General features: G+C 57.0%; 1 protein-coding gene across 1 annotated transcript in view; it reads left to right on the forward strand.

The window, feature by feature from the left end:
• Nucleotides 1-19019, forward strand: part of LOC142093685 (uncharacterized) — a 36874-nt gene that overhangs the window by 11960 nt on the left and 5895 nt on the right. The window lies entirely within an intron of this gene.

Consider the following 19019-nt stretch of genomic DNA (forward strand, 5'->3'; position numbering starts at 1 on the left):
GGTTTGCTGGGTTCTGGAAACTTGTATGTTGGGGGCTGGGCACGTTTGGGTGCTTGGCATGTCTGGGTGCTGGGTACTGGGCACTGGCGGTGTGGGGCAGTGGGATGCTGTGTGCTGGGCATGTCCGGGTGGTGGGTGTTGGGCAGTGAGGGTGCTCGGTGCTAGGTACTGGGGGTGCTGGGCTCTGGCATTGCTGGGTACTATGCATAACTGAGTGCAGAGTACCTCTTGGTGCTGGGTGCTGGAGGTACTGGGTGCTGGGTGTTGGGCATATGTGGTGCTGGGTGCTGGGCATATCCGTTGCTGGGTGCGTGCTCTGGGGTTGCTGGGTGCTGTGCTCTGGGGGTGCTGGATTCTTGGCATGTGCGTGTGCTGTGTGCTGGGCCCGGGTTGTGCTGGGTATGTGTGGGTGCTGGGTGTTGGGCAGTGTGGTGCTGTGTGGTGGGCGCTGGGTATGTCCAGGTGCTGGCTGCTGAGTGCTGGGGGTGCTGGGTGGTGGGCAGCAGGGAAGCTGCCTGCTGGGCATGTCTGGATGCTGGGCATGTCTGGGTGCTGGGTAGTAGGCACTGGGGGTGGTGGGCAGTGGTGGTGCTAGGAGCTGGGCATGTCTGGATACTGAGCAATGGTGGTGCTGGGAGCTTGGCTGTGGGGTGGTGGTCTCTTGTGGTGCTGTGTTCTGGGCATGTCTGGGTGCTGGGTTTTGGGCAGTGGGGGTGCTGGGTGCTGGGCATGTCCGGGGAGTGGGCATGGCTGGGTGCTGGGCCCTGAGGTTGCTGGGTGCTGGGCACTAGGTTTGCTGGGTGCTGGCTGGTGCGGGTGCTGGGGGCTAGGTATTGGGGGTGCTGGGTACCATGCATAAGCGGGTGCAGCGTATGTCTTGCTGCTGGACGCTGGGTGCTGGGGGTATTGGTTGCTGGGCACTGGGTGTGCTGGATGCGGGGAGCTAGGGGTGCTGGCTGTGGGCATTTCCAGTTACTGGTCATGACCGGGTGCTGGGTGCTGGGTCTTGTGGGTGCTGGGCGTGTCCAGGTGCTGGGCACGTCTGAATGCTGTGTGCTCGGCACTTGGGGTTCTGGGTGGTGGGCAGTGAGGGTGCACACCAAACACCCATCATCCAGCACACCCACAAGTCTCACACCCAGCACCCCCAGTGGCAGAAACCAGCATACCCAACACCCAGCTACCAGCACCCCCACTGCCCAGCACCTGCACACGTCCAGCACCCACAAGACCCAGCACTCGGCACTGGGTCATGACCAGCAACTGGGAATGCCCATAGCCAGCACCCGTAGCTCCCAGCACCCCAGTGCCCAGCACCCTGTCATGCCCAGCACCTGGTACCCAGTGCCCAGCACACCATACCCCCAGTGCTCAGTAGCCCCAGCACAGAGCATGCAGCAGCAAGACATAACCTGCCCCCGCTTATGCATAGCACCCAGCAGTCCCAGGGCCCAGAAACCAGCACCCCCAGTACCTAGCCCCCAGCACCTGCACCACCTAGGCACACTCAGCAACCCCAGTGCCTAGCACCCATCACCCAGCCATGCCCAGCACCCGGATATGCCCAAAACCCAGCAACCCCAGTGCATAGAACCCAGCACCCCCGGCACCCAGAAACTAAAAACCCCAGCTCCCCAACAACAAACACCCGCACACGCCCAGCATCCCTACCGCCCAACACCCAGCACCCAGACATGTCCAACGCCCACCACACAGCATCCACACTGCCCAAGAACCAGCACCCACACATACCCAGCACATAGCACACACACATCCCAAGAATCCAGCACCTCCAGAGCACAGCACCCAGCAACCCCAGCGCACGCACCCAGCAACAGATATGCCCAGCACCCAGCACCCACAGTGCTCAGCACCCTCAACACACACCATCCAGCACCCCACAGGTCTCCCATCCTGCATGCCCAGGGCCCAGAAAGCAGCATACCCAACACCCAGTATCCAGCACCCCCACCGCCCAGCACCCCCAGTGTCCAGCACACCGCACTTAGTTAGACATGACCAGCACCCAGACATGCCCAGCAGCCAGCAACCCCAGTGCCCAGAACCCAGCACCCCCAGTGCCCAGAAACCAACAATCCCAGTGTCCAGCACCCAGCACCTCCAGGGCCCAGCAACCAACACTCACACACGCCCAGCATGCAGCACTCCTACCGCCCACCACCCAGCACCTTGACATGCCCAACGCCCACCACACAGCCCAACACCCAACACCCACACGTACGCAGCACAGCCAGGGCCCAGCACACACACATGCCAGGAATCCAGCACCCCCAGAGCACAGCACCCAGCAACCCCAGCACCCAGCACACCCAGCACCGGATATGACCAGCACCGGATATGCCCAGCACCCAGCACCCAGTACCTCCACCACCCACCTCCAGTAGATACCCTGCACTCAGTTATGCATAGTACCCAGATGCCCAGCACCCCCAGTACCTAGCACCCAGCACCCCCACCGCCCATCACCTGGACATGCCCAGCACACAGCACCCGCACCACCCCATATCGCCAGTGCCCAATACCCAGACAGGCCCAGCACCCAAACATGCCCAGCACCCAACACAACAGAACCCAGCAAACCAGCCCCCAACATCCCCAGTGATCAGCACATAGCACCCGGACATCCCCAGCACCCCACTGCCCAGGAAACTGCATACCCAGCATTCAGCATCTAGCACCCCACGGCCCAGGAACCCCATTACCCAGCACCCAGACATGCCCAGCACCCAGACATACACAGCACCCAGGGCCCAGCACTAACTCCCGGACATGCGCACAACCCAGCACACCCACCTCCAACACACAACACCTGGACATGCTCACCAACCAGCAGCGCCAGTACCCAGCACCCTCACTGCCCACCACCCAGAACCCCAAGTGCCGAGCACACAGCATCCGGATATGCCCAGCACCTGGACATGCCCAGCACCCATAAAACTCAGCACCCGGTCATGTCCAGCAACTGAAATGCCCATAGACAGGGTTTCGGAGCTTGGCTCTGATGAAGGCAAGATGTAGGTTGATGTTTAGGTGGGAGAGCAAAGGGAGGGGGCCAGCGTTGGTGACGCTGAGAAGGGGCTGCCAAGGGAAGGTGAGGGCCAGCACCAACCTTGAGTCCTGGCTACTTCTGTGCCTGAGCCCCATGTGGTGCGTGGCCATTTCGGAGCTTGGCTCTGATGAGGGTAAGGGCTAGGTTGATGTTAGGAGGGAGAAAAAACACAGAGCCCCGGTGTTGGTGGGGCTGAGGAGGGGCTGCCAAGGGAAGGTGAGGGCCAGCACCAACCTTGAGTCCTGGCTACTTCTGTGCCTGAGCCCCATGAGGTGGATGGCAGCTTCAGAGCTTGGCTCTGATGGGGGTAAGGGATAGGTTGAAGTTTGTTGGTAGAACAAACGCAGAACCCTAGCGTGGGTGGTGCTTTGAAGGGGCTGCCAGTGGAAGGTGAGGGCCAGCATCAGCCTTCGGTCCTGGCTAATTCTGGACTGGAGCCCCATGTGGTGGCTGGCCATTTCGGAGCTTGGCTCGGATGAGGGGAATGGCTAGTTTGAGGTTAGGTGGGAGAACAAATGAAGATGCCTAGTGTTGGTGGGGCTGAGAGGGTCTGCCAAGGTGAAAGTCAGCATCAGTCTTCAGCCCTGGCTCCCTGTGAGTCAGAAAACACCACTCACCACATGGGGTTGCAACAGAGAAGTAGCCCCTTCTCAGGCCCAACACCACCGGCCCCCTTGCTTTCTTCTCCCACCTAAACATCAACCTATGCCTTACTTTCATCAGGCCCAGCTCCGAAACAGCCACCCACCACAGGAGGCTCCAACACAGAAGTAGCGAGGATGAAAGGCTGACGCTGGCCCCCAACTTCCCTTGGCAGCCCCACCAACACCGGCCCCCTCTGTTAGTTCTCCCACCTAAATACCAAGCTATGCCTTACCCTCGTCAGAGCCCAGCTCCAATACGGATTCCCACCCGATGGCGCTCCAACACAGAAGGAAACAGCATTGAAAGCTGTTGCTTGAACTTGCCTTTCGTGGCAGCCCTTCCAGGGAGCAACCAACCCCGGGGTCTGCGCTCACTGCACCACTCAACCATCAACCTTGCCAGAACCCAACTGCAGAGCAGTCAAGCAGCGCTTCGAGCTCCCCCATACAAGTAGCCAGGACAGAAAGCTGTCGGTAGCTCTCACTTTCCTTTGATAGCCCCTTCTCAGCTGCTCAGCACCTAGCCACCTCCAGCACCCTAAGTGCGCAACATCCACCACACCTAGCACCCATGGCTACTCATTGGCGGTGCTTGGTGCTGGGCATGTCCTGTTGCTGAGTGGTGGGGGTGCTGGGCATATCCGGTGCTGGGCATATAGAGTGGTGCGTTCGTGTACTGGTGTTGCTGTGTTCTGGGGGGTGCTGGATTCTTGGCATGTGTGTGTGCTGGACGTATGTGGGTGCTGGGTGTTGCCCTGTGTGGCGGGCCCTGGGCATGTCTGGGTGCTGGGTACTGGGCACTGGGGAAGGTGGGGGTTGGTGGTGCTGGGCATGTCCAGGTGCTGGGCAATAGCGGTGCTGGGTGCTTGGTGCTGGGGGTGGTGGTCCCTGTGGTTGATGGGTACAGGGCAACTCCGTGTGATGGGTGTTGGGCAGTGGGGGTGCTGTGTGCTGGGCATATGCGGGTGCTGGGCAATTGCGGTGTTGTGTGCTTGGCGCTGGGGGTGGTGGTCCCTGGGGGTGCTGGGCATGTGCGGGTGCTGGGTGTTGGGTGATGGGCGTGCTGGGCATGTGTGGGTGTTCGTTGCTGAGCCCTGGGGGTGCTGGGTGCTGGGGCGATTTGTTTTTGGGCTCTGGGGGTGCTGGGTTCTGTGCACTGGGGTTGCTGGTTGCTGGGCATGTCTGGGTGCTGGGCATGGCTGAGTGCTGGGCCCTGAGGTTGCTGGGTGCTGGGCCATGGACTTGCGGGGTGCAGGTGCTGGGGGCTAGGTACTGGGGGTGCTGGTTGCTGGGCCCTGAGGTTGCTGGGTACTATGCATAAGCGTAGTGGGTGCACCCCTGGGTGCAGGGTCTGTCTTGCTGCTGGATACTGGGTGCTGGCGGTATTGGGTGCTGGGCACTGGAGTGTTGGGTGCAGGGCATGTGTGGGTTCTTGGCATGAGCAGGTGCTGGGCACTGGGCGTGCTGGTTGTTGGGAGCTAGGGGTGCTGGCTGCGGGCATTTCCAGTTGCTGCTCATGACTGGGTGTTGAGTCTTGTGGGTGCTGGATGTGTCCAGGTGCTGGGCATGTGCGGATACTGTGTGCTCAGCACTTGGGGTTCTGAGTGGTGGGCAGTGAGGGTGCTGGCAGCTGGGCACTGGGGCTGCTGAGTGCTGGGAACTGGCGGTGTGGGTGCTGTGTGCTGGGCATGCCCAGGTTGTGGGTGTTGGGCAGTGGGAGTGCTGGATGCTAAGTACTGGGGGTGCTGGGCCCTTGTATTGATGGGTAGTATGCATAAACGAGTGCAGGGTAGGTCTCGGTGCTGGATGCTGGGTGCTGGATGTACTGGTGCTGGGTGTTGGCCATATTTGGTGCTGGGTGCTGGGCATATCCGGTGCTGGGTGCGTGCGCTGGGGTTGCTGGGTGCTGTGTTCTGGGGGTGCTGGATTCCTGGCATGTGCGTGTGCTGTGTGCTGGGCCCTGGTTGTGCTGGGTATGTGTGGGTGCTGGGTGTTGGGCAGTGTGGTGCTGTGTGATGGGCGTTGGGCAAATCCGGTTCCTGGCGCTGGGTGCTTGGGGTGCTGGGTGGTGGGCGCCGTGGAAGCTGTCTGCACGGCATTTCTGGGTGCTGTGCATGTCCGGGTGCTTGTCGTGACCGTGTGCTGGGTGCTGGGCACCGGGGGTGCTGGCTGCTGGGAGCATTTTTGGGTGCTGGGTAGTGGTGGTGTGGCACGGTGTGGGTGCTGTGTGCTGGGCATGTCCGAGTGGTGGGTGTTAAGAGGTGGTGGTGCTGGATCCTATGTACTGGGGGTGCTGGGCCTTAGTATTGCTGGGTACGCAGCACCCACAGTGCCCTGCACCCAGCACACCAAACACCCACCATCCAGCACCGCCACAGGTCTCACACCCAGCACCCCCAGTACCCAGAAACCAACATACCCAACACGCAGCATCCAGCACCCCCACCGCTCAGCAACCCCAGTGCCCACCACCCAGCACCCTGCACCCAGACTGTGTAGCACCCGGACATGCACAGCACCCCCAGGACACAGTAGTCAGAATGGCAGCACACTGCACCAATCATACCCTCTGCCCAGCACCAACAAACCCCAGTGCACAGCACCCGGCACCCCCACGGCCCAACACTAACACCCGGACATGCACACAACCCAGCACACCCACCGCCAACACACTGCACCTGGACATGCCCACCACCAAGCAGTCCCAGTGCCCAGCACTCAGCATCCCCAGCACCCACCACCCAGCACCCTCACTGCTCACCACCCAGAACCCCAAGTACCGAGCACACAGCATCCAGACATGCCCAGCACCCGGACACGCCCAGCACCCACAAGACACAGCAACAGCACCCAGTCATGACCAGCAGCTGGAAATGCCCACAGCCAGCACCCCTAGTTCCCAGCACCCCCAGTTCCCAGCACCCCCACCGCCCAACATCCAGCGCCCGGTCATGCCAAGCACCCGGACAAGCCCAGCACCCCCAGGGCCCAGCACATGGACATGCACAGCACCCAGCACCCCCAGGGCTTAGCACTCAGAATGCCAGCGCACTGCACCCATCATACCCTCCGCCCAGCACCAAGAAACCCCAGGGCCCAGCACTAACTCCAGCACCAGCACCCAGCATCCAGCAGCAAGGTATACCCAGCACCCGCTTATGCAGAGTACCCAGTACTCCCAGGGCCCAGCAACCAGCACCCACAGTACCTAGCCCCCAGCACCCCCACCAGCCAGCACCCAGCAAGCCCGGTGCCTGGCACCCAGTAACCCCATTGCCCAGCACCCCCAGCACCCAGTACCTGCAGCACCCAGCATCTGGCATGTGGACATGCCCAGCACATGAACATGCCCACCAGCCAGCACTCTTACTGCCCAGCACCCAAAGAGCCCTCCAGCCAGCGCACAGCACCCAGACATGCCCAGTGCTCAGCACCCCCACGACCCACCAGCCAGGATCAGGAAATGACCAGCAACAAGCACTCCCATGCCTACCACTGCTAATACCCAATAACCAGCACACAGACATGCCCAGCAGCCAGCATCCCCAGCACCCAGAACCCAGCACCCAGACATGCCCAGCACCCTGATATGCATATTCCCCAGCAGTCCCAGTGCCCAGGACCCATCACGTGGACATGCTATCATGGTTTAACCTGGCAGGCAGCCAAACACCACGCAGCCGCTCACTCACTCCCCCCCACCCCTGGTGGCACGGGGAGAGAATCCAGCACCCAGCAACCAGCCCCAAGAAATACCCTGCGCTCAGTTATGCATAGTACCCAGCAATACTAGGGCCCAGCACCCCCACTGCTCAACACCCACGACTTGGACATGCCCAGCACACAGCAACCCTACTGCCCCACACCGCCAGTGCCCAGTACCCAGCACCCAGACATGCCCAACACCCAACAAACCAGTGCCCAGAACCTAGTAAACCAGCACCCAACATCCCCAGTGATCAGCAAATTGCACCTGGACATGCCCAGCACCCACAGTACTCAGCACCCAACACCCCAGTGCACTGCACCCAGCACACCAAACACCCACCATCCAGCACCACCACAGGTCTCATACCCAGCACCCCCAGTGCCCAGAAACCAGCACACCCAACACCCAACATCCAGCCCAGCACCCAGCACCCTGCACCTAGACATGCCCAGCACCTGGACATACCCAGCATCCCCAGAGCACTCAGAACACCAGCGCACTGCACCCATCATACCCTCCGCCCAGCACCAAGAAACCGCAGTGCCCAGCACCCCCCAGGCCCAGCATTAACTCCTGGACATGCGCACAACCCAGCACCTGTGTTGACCGAAAAACGGATTCGTGCCCAGCGTGCAAGTAACCAATTCCACACGCTCAGGACAGAGAGTGTTTTCTTTGGGCCTCGGTCTTGGTAGACTTGCCACAAATCAAGCACCCCTGGTCTAATCACCTTTCTGTTTCTATCCATGCTTCTCATACATATTTTAAGTTTCTCTTTTACATATTCATTAGATTTCCGAGAACTAATTATAATATTACATCACCCTAGGCACATGCGCACTAAAGCCTTTAGGGTCTCCTTGGGGGTCTCGGGTGGTCTCTGGTGGTCGGCAGGGTAGTGAGCTCTTCGTGAACCTGTTCCTTTCTTTGCTTATAAGGTCGAGGTTTGTCTCCGAGCCGCGTCTGGACCACGTTTGTTTATGGGTCTCGTTTCCAAGGTTACTCTTCACTAGAGCCTAAAATGCTTCCAGGAGACACGATTTCTACTAGTTCCAATTCTACACACCTGCAAACACAACACCTGCCAGTTACCGGACTTCTAAGCAACAGGTCTTCATTGTTTAGAATTACAGAAGCGAGCAGTATGGAATAGTAGAGACTGTACCTACTGCATCACCAGCACCCACAAGACCCAGCACCCAGCACCCAGTCGTGACCAGCAACTGGAAATGCCCACAGCCAGTATCTCTAGCTCCCAGCACCCAGCACCCCCAGTGCCCAGAACCCAGCACCCGGTCGTGCCCAGGGCCCACATAGAGCACCCACACCGCCCAACCCCCAGAACCCACATAAACCCACCACAACCAGGGCCCAGCACACAGCTCACACACGCATGCCAGGTATCCAGCACTCCCAGAGCACAGCACCCAGCAACCCCAGCACAGCCACCCAGCACTGCATATGCCCAGCACCCAGAACATCCACCACCCAGCATCAAGACAGACGCTGCACTCAGTTATGCATAGTACCCAGAAATGCAAGGGCCAGCACACCCAGTACCTAGCACCTAGCACACAAGGTGCACAAGCACCCAAGATAAGCACCCAAACATGCCAGGCACCCAACACACCAGATCCCAGCAAACCAGCCCCCAACATTCCCACTGATCAGCACATAGCACCCGGACATGCCCACCACCCAGTACCGCCACCGCCCAGCACCCTCTTGCCAGACATGCCCAGCACCCGCACATCCACAGCACCCAGCACACCAAGGACCCAGCAACCAACACCCGCACACGTCCAGTACCCAGCACTCCCACCACCTAACACCAGCACCCAGACATGCCCTGCACCCAGCAGCCCCAGTGCCCAGTACCCAGCACACAAACATGCCCAGCACCCAAACATGCCCAGCACCCAACACACCTGTGCCTAGAACCCAGCAAACGAGCCCCCAACATCCCCAGTGATCAGCACATAGCACCCGGACATGCCCAGCACCCGCAGCCCTCAGCACCCAGCACCCCCAGGGCCCAGCAGCCAGCACTGCACCACCCAGTATCCCAGGCGCCCAGCATCACCAGCACCCGGTCATGCCAAGCACGAGGACATGTCCAGCACCAAACACCCAGTGCCCAACACCCAATACGCCCAGCTCCCAGTAGCCCCAGCACCCAGCACCAAGAGATACCCTGCACCTGCTTATGCATAGTACCCAGCACTCCCAGGGCCCAGCAACCAGCACCTAGCCCCCAGCACCCGCACCAGCCAGCACCCAGCAAGCCCGGTGCCCAGCACCCAGCAACCTCAGGGCCCAGCACCCAGCAGCCAGCCATTGCCCAGCACCCAGACATGCCCAGCACCCGGCAACCCCAGTGCACAGAAACCAGAAGGCCCAGCGCCCAGAAACCAACGGCCCCAGCACCCAGCACCGCTACTGCCCAGCACCCAGACATGCCCAACATACAGCACACCCACTGCCCAGTACCCAGCACCCAGACATGCCCAGCAGGCAGCTTCCCTGCTGCCCACCACCCAGCACCCCAAGCACCCAGCACCTAGATATGCCCAGGGCCCACCACACAGCACCCATACTGCCCAACAACCAGCACCCACACATACCCAGCACAACCAGGGCCCACCACACGGCACCCATACTGCCCAACAACCAGCACCCATACGTACCCAGCACAACCCGGGCCCACCACACAGCACACGCACATGCCAAGAATCCAGCACCCCCAGAGCACGCAGCCAGCAACCCCAGAGCACGCACCCAGCACTGGATATGCCCAGCATCCAGCACCTCCAGCACCCAGCATCCACCACCAAGACATACTCTGCACTCAGTTCTGCATAGTACCAGCAATTTCAGGGCCCAGCACCCCCAGTACCTAGCGCCCAGCAATCCCACCCTTACATGCCCAGCACACAGCACCCCCACTGCCCCACACCGCCAGTGCCCAGTACCCAGCACCAAACATGCCCAGCACCCACTACACCAGAACCCAGCAAACCAGCTCCCAACATCCCCAGTGATCAGCACATAGCACCCAGACATCCCTAGCACCACCAGCACTCGGCGCTCAGCACCCCCTGTGCCCAGAAACCAGCATACCCAACATTCAGCATCCACTACCCCCACCACCCAGCACCCCAAGTGCCCAGTACCCAGCACCCCGCACCCAGACATGCCCAGTACCCGCACATACACAGGACCCAGCACCCCTAGGACCCAGCACTCAGAACGCCAGCGCACTGCACTGTCCTGCTTCCGGCTGGGACAGAGTTAACTTTCCTCCCAGTAGCTTGGGGGGTGCTGGCTTTTGGGTTTGGTGTGAGAGGAGCGTTGATGGCCCATTGAGGCTTTGGTTGTTGCTGGGTGGTGCTTGCACCGGGAGACTTTTGTTTTCTCTTTTCGGCCTCCCATGCCCTGCCACGTGCAGGGGAAGCTCTGGGAGGGGGAGCACAGCCAGGGTGGTGGACCCAGCTGGCCAATGGGGTGTTCTATACTATGTGACATCATGCTCAGTATATAAACCAGGGGTGTGAGGTGGATCCCCTCCCTGTTCTTGACATGCGGTCGGAGGCTGTAAGCAGTTACATTGTGCATTGCCTGCTTTGTATAGTCTGTTATTCTTGTTATTCTCATTGTTATTATTACTGTTCTATTTCATTTTATTTCAATTATTAAACTGCTTTTATCTCAACCGGGAGTTTTCCTACTTGTGCCCTCCCGATTCTCTCCCCCATCGCACCCACTAATTCCTGGACATGCACACAACCCAGCACACCCACCGCCAACACAGTGCACCTGGACATGCCCAGCACCCAGCAGCCCCAGTGCCCAGCACCCAGCACCCTCACTGCCCAACACCCAGAACCCCAAGTGCTGAGCACACAACATCAGGACATGCCCAGCACCTGGACACTCCCAGCACCCTCAAGACCCAGCACCCAGTCATGACCAGCAACTGGAAATGCCAACAGCCAGCACCTCTACCACCCAGCACCCAGCACCCCCAGTGCCCAGCTCCCAGCATCCGGTCGTGCCCAGGGCCCACACACAGCACCCAGACATGCCCAACACCGAACACACCAGATCCCACCAAACCAGCCCCCAACATTCCCATTGATCAGCACATAGCACCCGGACATGCCCAGCACCCAGCACCCCCACCGCCCAGCACCCTGTACCCAGATGTGCCCAGCACCCGGACATACACAACACCCAGTACCCTAAGGACCTAGCAACCAACACCCGCACACGCTCAGTACCCAGCACTCCCACCACCTAACACCCAGCACCCAGACATGCCCTGCACCCAAACATGCCCAGCACCCAACACACCTGTGCCCAGAACCCAGCAAACCAGCACCCAACATCCCGAGTGATCAGCACATAGTACCCAGACATACCTGGCACCCAGCACCTGCAGTGTTCAGCAGTCAGCACCTCCTGTGACCTGCACCCAGCACCCAACACCACCAGTGCCCCGTACCCAGCACCCAGATATGTCCAGCAACCAAACATGCCCAGAGCCCAACACACCAGAACCCAGCAAACCAGCCGCCAACATCCCCAGTGATCAGCACATAGCACCCGGACATCCCCAGCACCCGCAGGACTCAGCACCCAGCACCCTCTGGGCCCAGCACCCAGCATACCCAGCACCCGGTCATGGAAAGCACCTGGACATGCCCAGCACCAAACACCCCAGTGCCCAGCACACCATACCCCCAGTACTCAGTAGCCCCAGCACCCAGCATCCAGCAGGAAGACATACCCTGCACCCGCTTATGCATAGTACCCAGCAGTCCCAGGGCCCAGAAACCAGCACCCCCAGTACCTAGACCCCAGCACCCACACCGGCCAGCACCAGCAAGGCCAGTGCCCAGCATCCAGCAACCTCAGGGCCCAGAACCCAGCCATGACCCAGCACCCAGACATGCCCAGCACCCAGCAACCTCAGTGCATAGAACCCCAAAGCCCGAGTGCACAGAAACCAACAGCCCCAGTGCACAGCACCCAGGACCACCACTGCCAAGCACACAGATATACCCAGCACCCAGGCATGCACAGCACAAAACACCCCAGGACCCAGCACTCAGAATGCCAACACCCAGCACCCATCATACCCTCCGGCCAGCACCAAGAAACCCCACTGCCCAGCACCCCCATGGCCCAGCACCCCTACGTCCCAGCATTAACTCCCAGACATGTGCACAACGCAGCACACCCACCACCAACACACACCACCTGGACATACGCAGCGCTCAGCACTCAGTATCCCCAGCACCCAGCACCCTCACTGCCCACCACCCAGAACCCCAAGTGCCAAGCACACAGCACCCTGATATGCTCAGCACCTGGACATGCCCAGCATCCACAAAACCCAGCACCCAGCACCCGGTCATGACCAGCAACTGGAAATACCCACAGCCAGCAGCCAGCACCACCAGTGCCCAGCACACAATACCCCCAGCACGCAGTAGCCCCAGCACCCAGCAGCAAGATATACCGTGCACCTTCTTATGCATATTACCCAGCACTCCCAGGGCCCAGCAACCAGCACTCCAAGGGCCCAGCCCCCAGCACCTACACGAGCAAGCACCCAGCACCCTCAGTACCCAGCACTCCCACCACCCAACACCCACCACCCAGACATGCCCAGCACACAGCACCCCCATTGCCCCACACCGCCAGTGCCCAGTACCCAACACCCAGACATGCCCAGCAACCAAACATGCCCAGCACCCAACACACCAGAACCCAGCAAACCAGCTCCCAACATCCCCAGTGATCAGCACATAGCACCCAGACATGCCCAGCACCCCCAGCACTTGGCAACCAGCACCCCCTGTGCCCAGAAACCAGCATACCCAACACCCAGCATCCAGTATCCCCACCACCCAGCACCCCAAGTGCCCAGTACCCAGCACTCCACACCCAGACATGTCCAGTACCCGCACATACACAGCACCCAGCACCCCTAGGACCCAGCACTCAGAACGCCAGCGCACTGCACTGTCCTGCTTCCAGCTGGGACAGAGTGAACTTTCCTCCCAGTAGCCTGGGGGTGTGCTGGCTTTTCTTTGGTTTTGTTCCTCAGCCTCTGGTTTTATTCCTTGGGCTGTAGTTTTACTCCTCGGGCTCTGGTTTTGTTCCTCGGGCCCTGGTATTGCTCCAAGGGCTCTGGTTTTGCTCCTTGGGCTCTGGTTTGTTCCTCGGGCTCTAGTTTTATTCCTCGGGCTCTGGTTTTGTGCGACGAGCGAGGGAAGGCAGGCAGTCGACTCAATGTGAGTGATAAGGCCAGCTTCAACTTTATTGTAAAACCCTACACATATTTATACACTAAGTTCTACCTTATGCATACTTGTCTCACAATCATTGGCTTAGCTCTAAAAATTACATTATCATATTCCTCCTACTTTCGGTTACTGCTACGTGGTCCGGGTTCCATCCTGTTTTTCTTATACTGTACTTTCTCAAAGTTGCTTATCTGCACAGAGCAAGGTCAGCATGACTTTCTTTTCTCCCTTCTCAGCATGACTCAGAATTTTCCCACCGCGGCCTAGTCTGGCTAACTTTCTCCAACAATTCCCCCTTTTTCTTTTTGGACCACCAATACATTGTGGTTCATTTTTACAACATTATTTAAAATACAGTGATATGCTATTTTTACTATAACTATAATTGTTAATAAAGTACCAAGCCAGCGCTTGCGCAGTGCCTATGTTAGGCACTACGGAAGCAAATACATTGGCTGCGGTTGACCATAATTCTATATTGTCATTACAATCTGCTTGCAATTGATGTATAGACCTTTTGTGTCGATTTGTCGCTACTGTAGTTATATTGAGCCAACTTTGTCGGCTAACTGTGAGCAGAGTTAATTTACCTACATAACAAGGCCCTCCAAAGGCGTTCTTTGGAATGCCAGGCCATGCTCGATCCCCACAGATCAAAAAATATCCGGGGGGAAGAGCTTTGGCCGTATCATTGTTCCACAAAGAGTTATTGGTTCCCTTCATACTCCGTCCATAGGCACTGAGTGTTTTGGAAGCGTTATAATTCCCACAATATTGGCCTATTTCGAATCCTTTCGTAAAAGGTGAAACAACAGTCCAACCGGTGGTATTAACAAAAGGGTTGTTATCATCAGTGCGGCTGCTTATGCCGATCAATGACTGAAAGGTCTGGGCCTGTGCAGCAAAGCGGCTAAAGCTGCCAAACACAAAACATGTCTGAGTAGTAACATTATCAGTTGCTCTGGTTTTGTTCCTCAGGCTATGTCTTTTTTCCTGGTGGTTTGGATTTGCTCCTGAGGCTCTGGTTTTGTTCCTCGGGCTCTGTTTTTTTTCTCGGGCTCTGGTTTTGTTCCTCAGGCTATATCTTTTTTCCTGGTCTTGGATTTGCTCCTGAGGGTCTGGTTTTGTTCCTCGGGCCCTGGTTTTGTTCCTCGGGCTCTGGTTTTACTCCTCAGGCTCTGTCTTTTTATCTCGGGCTCTGGTTGTGTTTCTTGGGCTCTGGTTTTGTTTCTCGGGCTCTGTTTTTGTTCGTCGAGCTCTGGTTTTGCTGGTCGGGCTGTGGTTTTTTTCTCGGGCTCTGGTTTTGTTCCTCGGGCTTTGGTTTTTTTCCTCGGGCTGTGGTTTTTTTCCTCGGGCTCTGGTTTTGTTCCTTGGGCTCTGGTTTTGTTCCTCGGGCTCTGGTTTTGTTCCTCAAGCTATGTTTTTTTTCCTGGTGGTTTGGATTTGCTCCTGGGGGTCTGGTTTTGTTCCTCGGGCCCTGGTTTTGTTCCTCGGGCTCTGGTTTTGCTCCTCGGGCTGTGGTTTTGATCGTCAGGCTCTGTCTTTTTTCCTCGGGCTCTGGTTGTGTTTCTTGGACTCTGGTTTTGTTTCTCGGGCTCTGGCTTTTTTCTCAGGCTCAGGTTTTTCTCCTGGGGCCCTGTTTTTTATCCTCAGGATCTGGTTTTGTACCTCGGGCTCTAGTTTTGTTCCTCGGACTCTAGTTTTGTTCGTTGGGCTCTGGTTTTGTTCCTCAGGCTCTGGTTTTGCTCCTGGGGCTCTGGTTTTGCTCCTTGGACTCTGGTTTTGTTCATCCGGCCCTGGTATTCTTCTTTCGGCTCTGGATTTTTTCCTTGGGCTCTGGTTTTGTTCCTCGGGCCCTGGTTTTGTTCCTCGCGCCCTGGTTTTGTTCGTCGGGCCCTGGTTTTGTTCCTCGGGCTCTGGTTTTGTTCCTTGGGCTCTGGTTTTGTTCCTCAGGATCTGATTTTGTACCTCGGGCTCTGTATCATTTCCTCGGGCTCTGGTGTTGTTCCTCGGGCCCTGGTTTTGTTCCTCTGGCTCTCGTTTTGTTCCTTGGACTCTAGTTTTGTTCCTCAGGCTATGTTTTTTTTCCTGGTGTTTGGATTTGCTCCTTGGACTCTGGTTTTGTTCCTCGAGCTCTGCTTTTGTTCCTCAGGCTCTGGTTTTCTTCCTCGGGCCCTGGTTTTGGACCTTGGACACTAGTTTCATCTCTCGAGCTCTGGTTTTGTACCTCGGGCTCTGGTTTTGTTCCTCAGGCTCTGTTTTTTTTCCTTGCGCTTTGGTTTTGTTCCTTGGCCTCTGGTTTTGTTCCTCGGCCTCTGGTTTTATTCCTCGGGCCTTGGTTTTGTTCATCGGGCCCTGCTATTCTTCCTCGGTCTCTCGATTTTTACCTCGGTCTCTGTTTATTTTCCTCGGGCTCTTGTTTTGTTCTTCGGGCTTTGCATTTGTTCCTCGGGCTCTGGCATTTTTCCTCGGCCCTGGTTTTGTTCCTCGGGCCCTGGTTTTGTTCCTCGGGCTCTGGTTTTGCTCCTCGAGCCCTGGTTTTGTTCCTCGGGCTCTGCTTTTCTTCGTCGGGCTCTGGTTTTGCTCCTCAGGCCCTGGTTTTATTCCTCAGGCTGTGGTTTTGCTGCTGGGACTCTAGTTCTATTCCTTGGGCTCTGTCATTGGTCCTCGGGCTCTGGTTCTTTTTCCTCGGGCTCTGGTTTTGTTCCTTGGGCTCTGGTTTTGTTCCTCAGGCTATGGTTTTTTTCCTCTGGTTTGGATGTCCTCCTGAGGGTCTGGTTTTGTTCCTCAAGCTCTGATTTTTTTCTTGGGCTCTGGTTTTGTTCCTCGGGCTCTGGTTTTGTTCCTCGGGCTCTGGTTTTGTTCCGCAAGCTATGTTTATTTTTCTGGTGGTTTGGATTTCCTCCTGAGGGTCTGGTTTTGTTCATCGGGCCCTGGTATTCTTCTTCGGGCTCTGGATTTTTTCCTCAGGCTCTGTCTTTTTTCCTTGGGCTCTGGTTGTGTTTCTCGGGCTCTGGTTTTGTTCCTCGGGCTCTGGTTTTGTTCCTCAGGCTATGTTTTTTTTCCTGGTGGTTTGGATTTGCTCCTGAGGGTCTGGTTTTGTTCCTCGGGCCCTGGTTTTGTTCCCCACCCTGGTTTTCCTCGTCGGGCTCTGGTTTTGTGTCTTCGGCTCTGGTTTTGTTCGTTGAGCTCTGGTTTTGCTGCTCGGGCTGTGGTTTTTTTCTCGGGCTCTGGTTTTGTTCCTCGGGCCCTGGTATTGTTCCTCGGGCTCTGGTTTTGCTCCTCGGGCTGTGGTTTTGATCCTCAGGCTCTGTCTTTTTTCCTCGGGCTCTGGTTGTGTTTCTTTGACTTTGTTTTTTTTTCTCGGGCTCTGTTTTTGTTCATCGAGCTCTGGTTTTGCTGGTCAGGCTGTGGTTTTTTTCTCGGGCTCTGGTTTTGTTCCTCGGGCTCTGGTTTTGTTTCGCGGGCCCTGGTTTTGTTCCTTGGGCCCTGGTTTTCTTCGTCGGGATCTGTTTTTTTCCCTTGGTCTCTGTTTTATTCCTCGGGCTTTGGTTTTGCTCCTCAGGGTGTGGTATTTTTCCTCAGGTTCGGTCTTTTTTCCTCGGGCTCTGATTGTGTTCCTCGGGCTCTGGTTTTGTTCCTTGGACTCTGGTTTTGTTCGTCGAGCTCAGGTTTTGCTGCTCGGGCTGTGGTTTTTTTCTCAGGCTCTGGTTTTGTTCCTTGGGCACTGTTTTTTTTCTTCGGGCTCTGGTTTTGTTCCTTAGGCCCTGGTTTTGTTCCTCGGGCCCTGGTTTTGTTCCTTGGGCTCTGGTTTTGCTGCTGAGTCTCTGGTTTAGTTCCTCGGGCTCTGTTTTATTTCTCGGGCCCTGGTTTCATTCCTCGCGCTCTGGTTTTGTTCCTCGGGCTCTGGTTTTGTTCCTCGAACTCTGTTTTTTTTCCTTGCGCTTTGGTTTTGTTCCTCGGCCTCTGGTTTTGTTCCACGGGCCCTGGTATTATTCCTCGGCCTCTGGTATTATACCTTGGCCTCTGGTTTTGTTCCTCAGGCCCTGGTTTTGTTCCTCGGGCCCTGCTATTCTTCCACGGACTCTCGATTTTTACCTCGGGCTCTGTTTATTTTCCTCGGGCTCTTGTTTTGTTCCTCGGGCTCTGCATTTGTTCCTCGGGCTCTGGCATTTTTCCTTGGCCCTGGTTTTGTTCCTCGGGCTCTGGTTTTGCTCCTCGGGCCCTGGTTTTGTTCCTCAGGCTGTGGTTTTCTCCGTCGGGCTCTGGTTTTGTTCCTTGGGCCCTGGTATTCCTCGTCAGTCTCTGGTTTTGTTCCTCGGGTTCTGTTTTTTTTCCTTGTGCTTCAGTTTTGCTCCTGAGTCTCTGGTTTTTTTCCTCGGGCTATGGTTTTTTTCCTTGCACTTTGGTTTTGTTCCTGGAGCTCTGGTTTTGTTCCTTGGGCTCTAGTTTTGCTGCTGGGGTTCTGTTTTTTTTCCTTGGGTTCTGGTTTTGTTCCTCAGGCTCTGGTTTTGTTCCTCGGGCCCTGTTTTGTTCCTCGGGCTCTGGTTTTGCTGCTGAGGCTCTGGTTTTGTTCCTTGGGCTCTGGTTTTGTTCCTTGGGCCCTGGTTTTGTTCCTTGAGCTCTGTTTTTTTACTCAGGCTCTGGTTTTGTTCTTCGGGCCCTGGCTTTTCTCCTCGGGCCCTGGTTTTCCTCGTCGGGCTCTGGTTTTTTTCCTTGGGCTCTGGTTTCGTTCTTCGGGCTCTGTTTTTTTTCCTCGGGCTCTGGTTTTGTTCCTTGGGCTCTAGTTTTGTTCCTCACGCTATGTTTTTTTTCCTAGTGGTTTGGATTTGCTCCTGGGGGTCTGGTTTTGTTCCTCGGGCCCTGGTTTTGTTCCTTGGGCTCTGGTTTTGCTCCTTGGGCTGTGGTTTTGATCGTCAGGCTCTGTCTTTTTTCCTCGGGCTCTGGTTGTGTTTCTTAGACTCTGGTTTTGTTTCTCGGGCTCTGGTTTTTTTCTCAGGCTCAGGTTTTTCTCCTGGGGCCCTGTTTTTTTTTCTCAGGATGTGGTTTTGTACCTCGGGCCCTGTTTTTTTCCCTCGGACTCTGGTTTTGTTCGTTGGGCTCTGCTTTTGTTCCTCAGGCTCTGGTTTTGCTCCTGGGGCCCTTGTTTTGTTCCTCGGGCTCTGGTTTTGCTCCTGGGGCTCTGGTTAGTTTCGCGGGCTCTGTTTTTTTTCCTGGAGCTCTAATTTTTTTCCTCGGGCCCTGGTTTTGTTCCTCGGCCTCTGGTTTTGTTCCTCAGGATC

Source organism: Calonectris borealis, chromosome 28 (assembly GCF_964195595.1).
Source record: "Calonectris borealis chromosome 28, bCalBor7.hap1.2, whole genome shotgun sequence".
Classification (NCBI taxonomy): domain Eukaryota; kingdom Metazoa; phylum Chordata; class Aves; order Procellariiformes; family Procellariidae; genus Calonectris; species Calonectris borealis.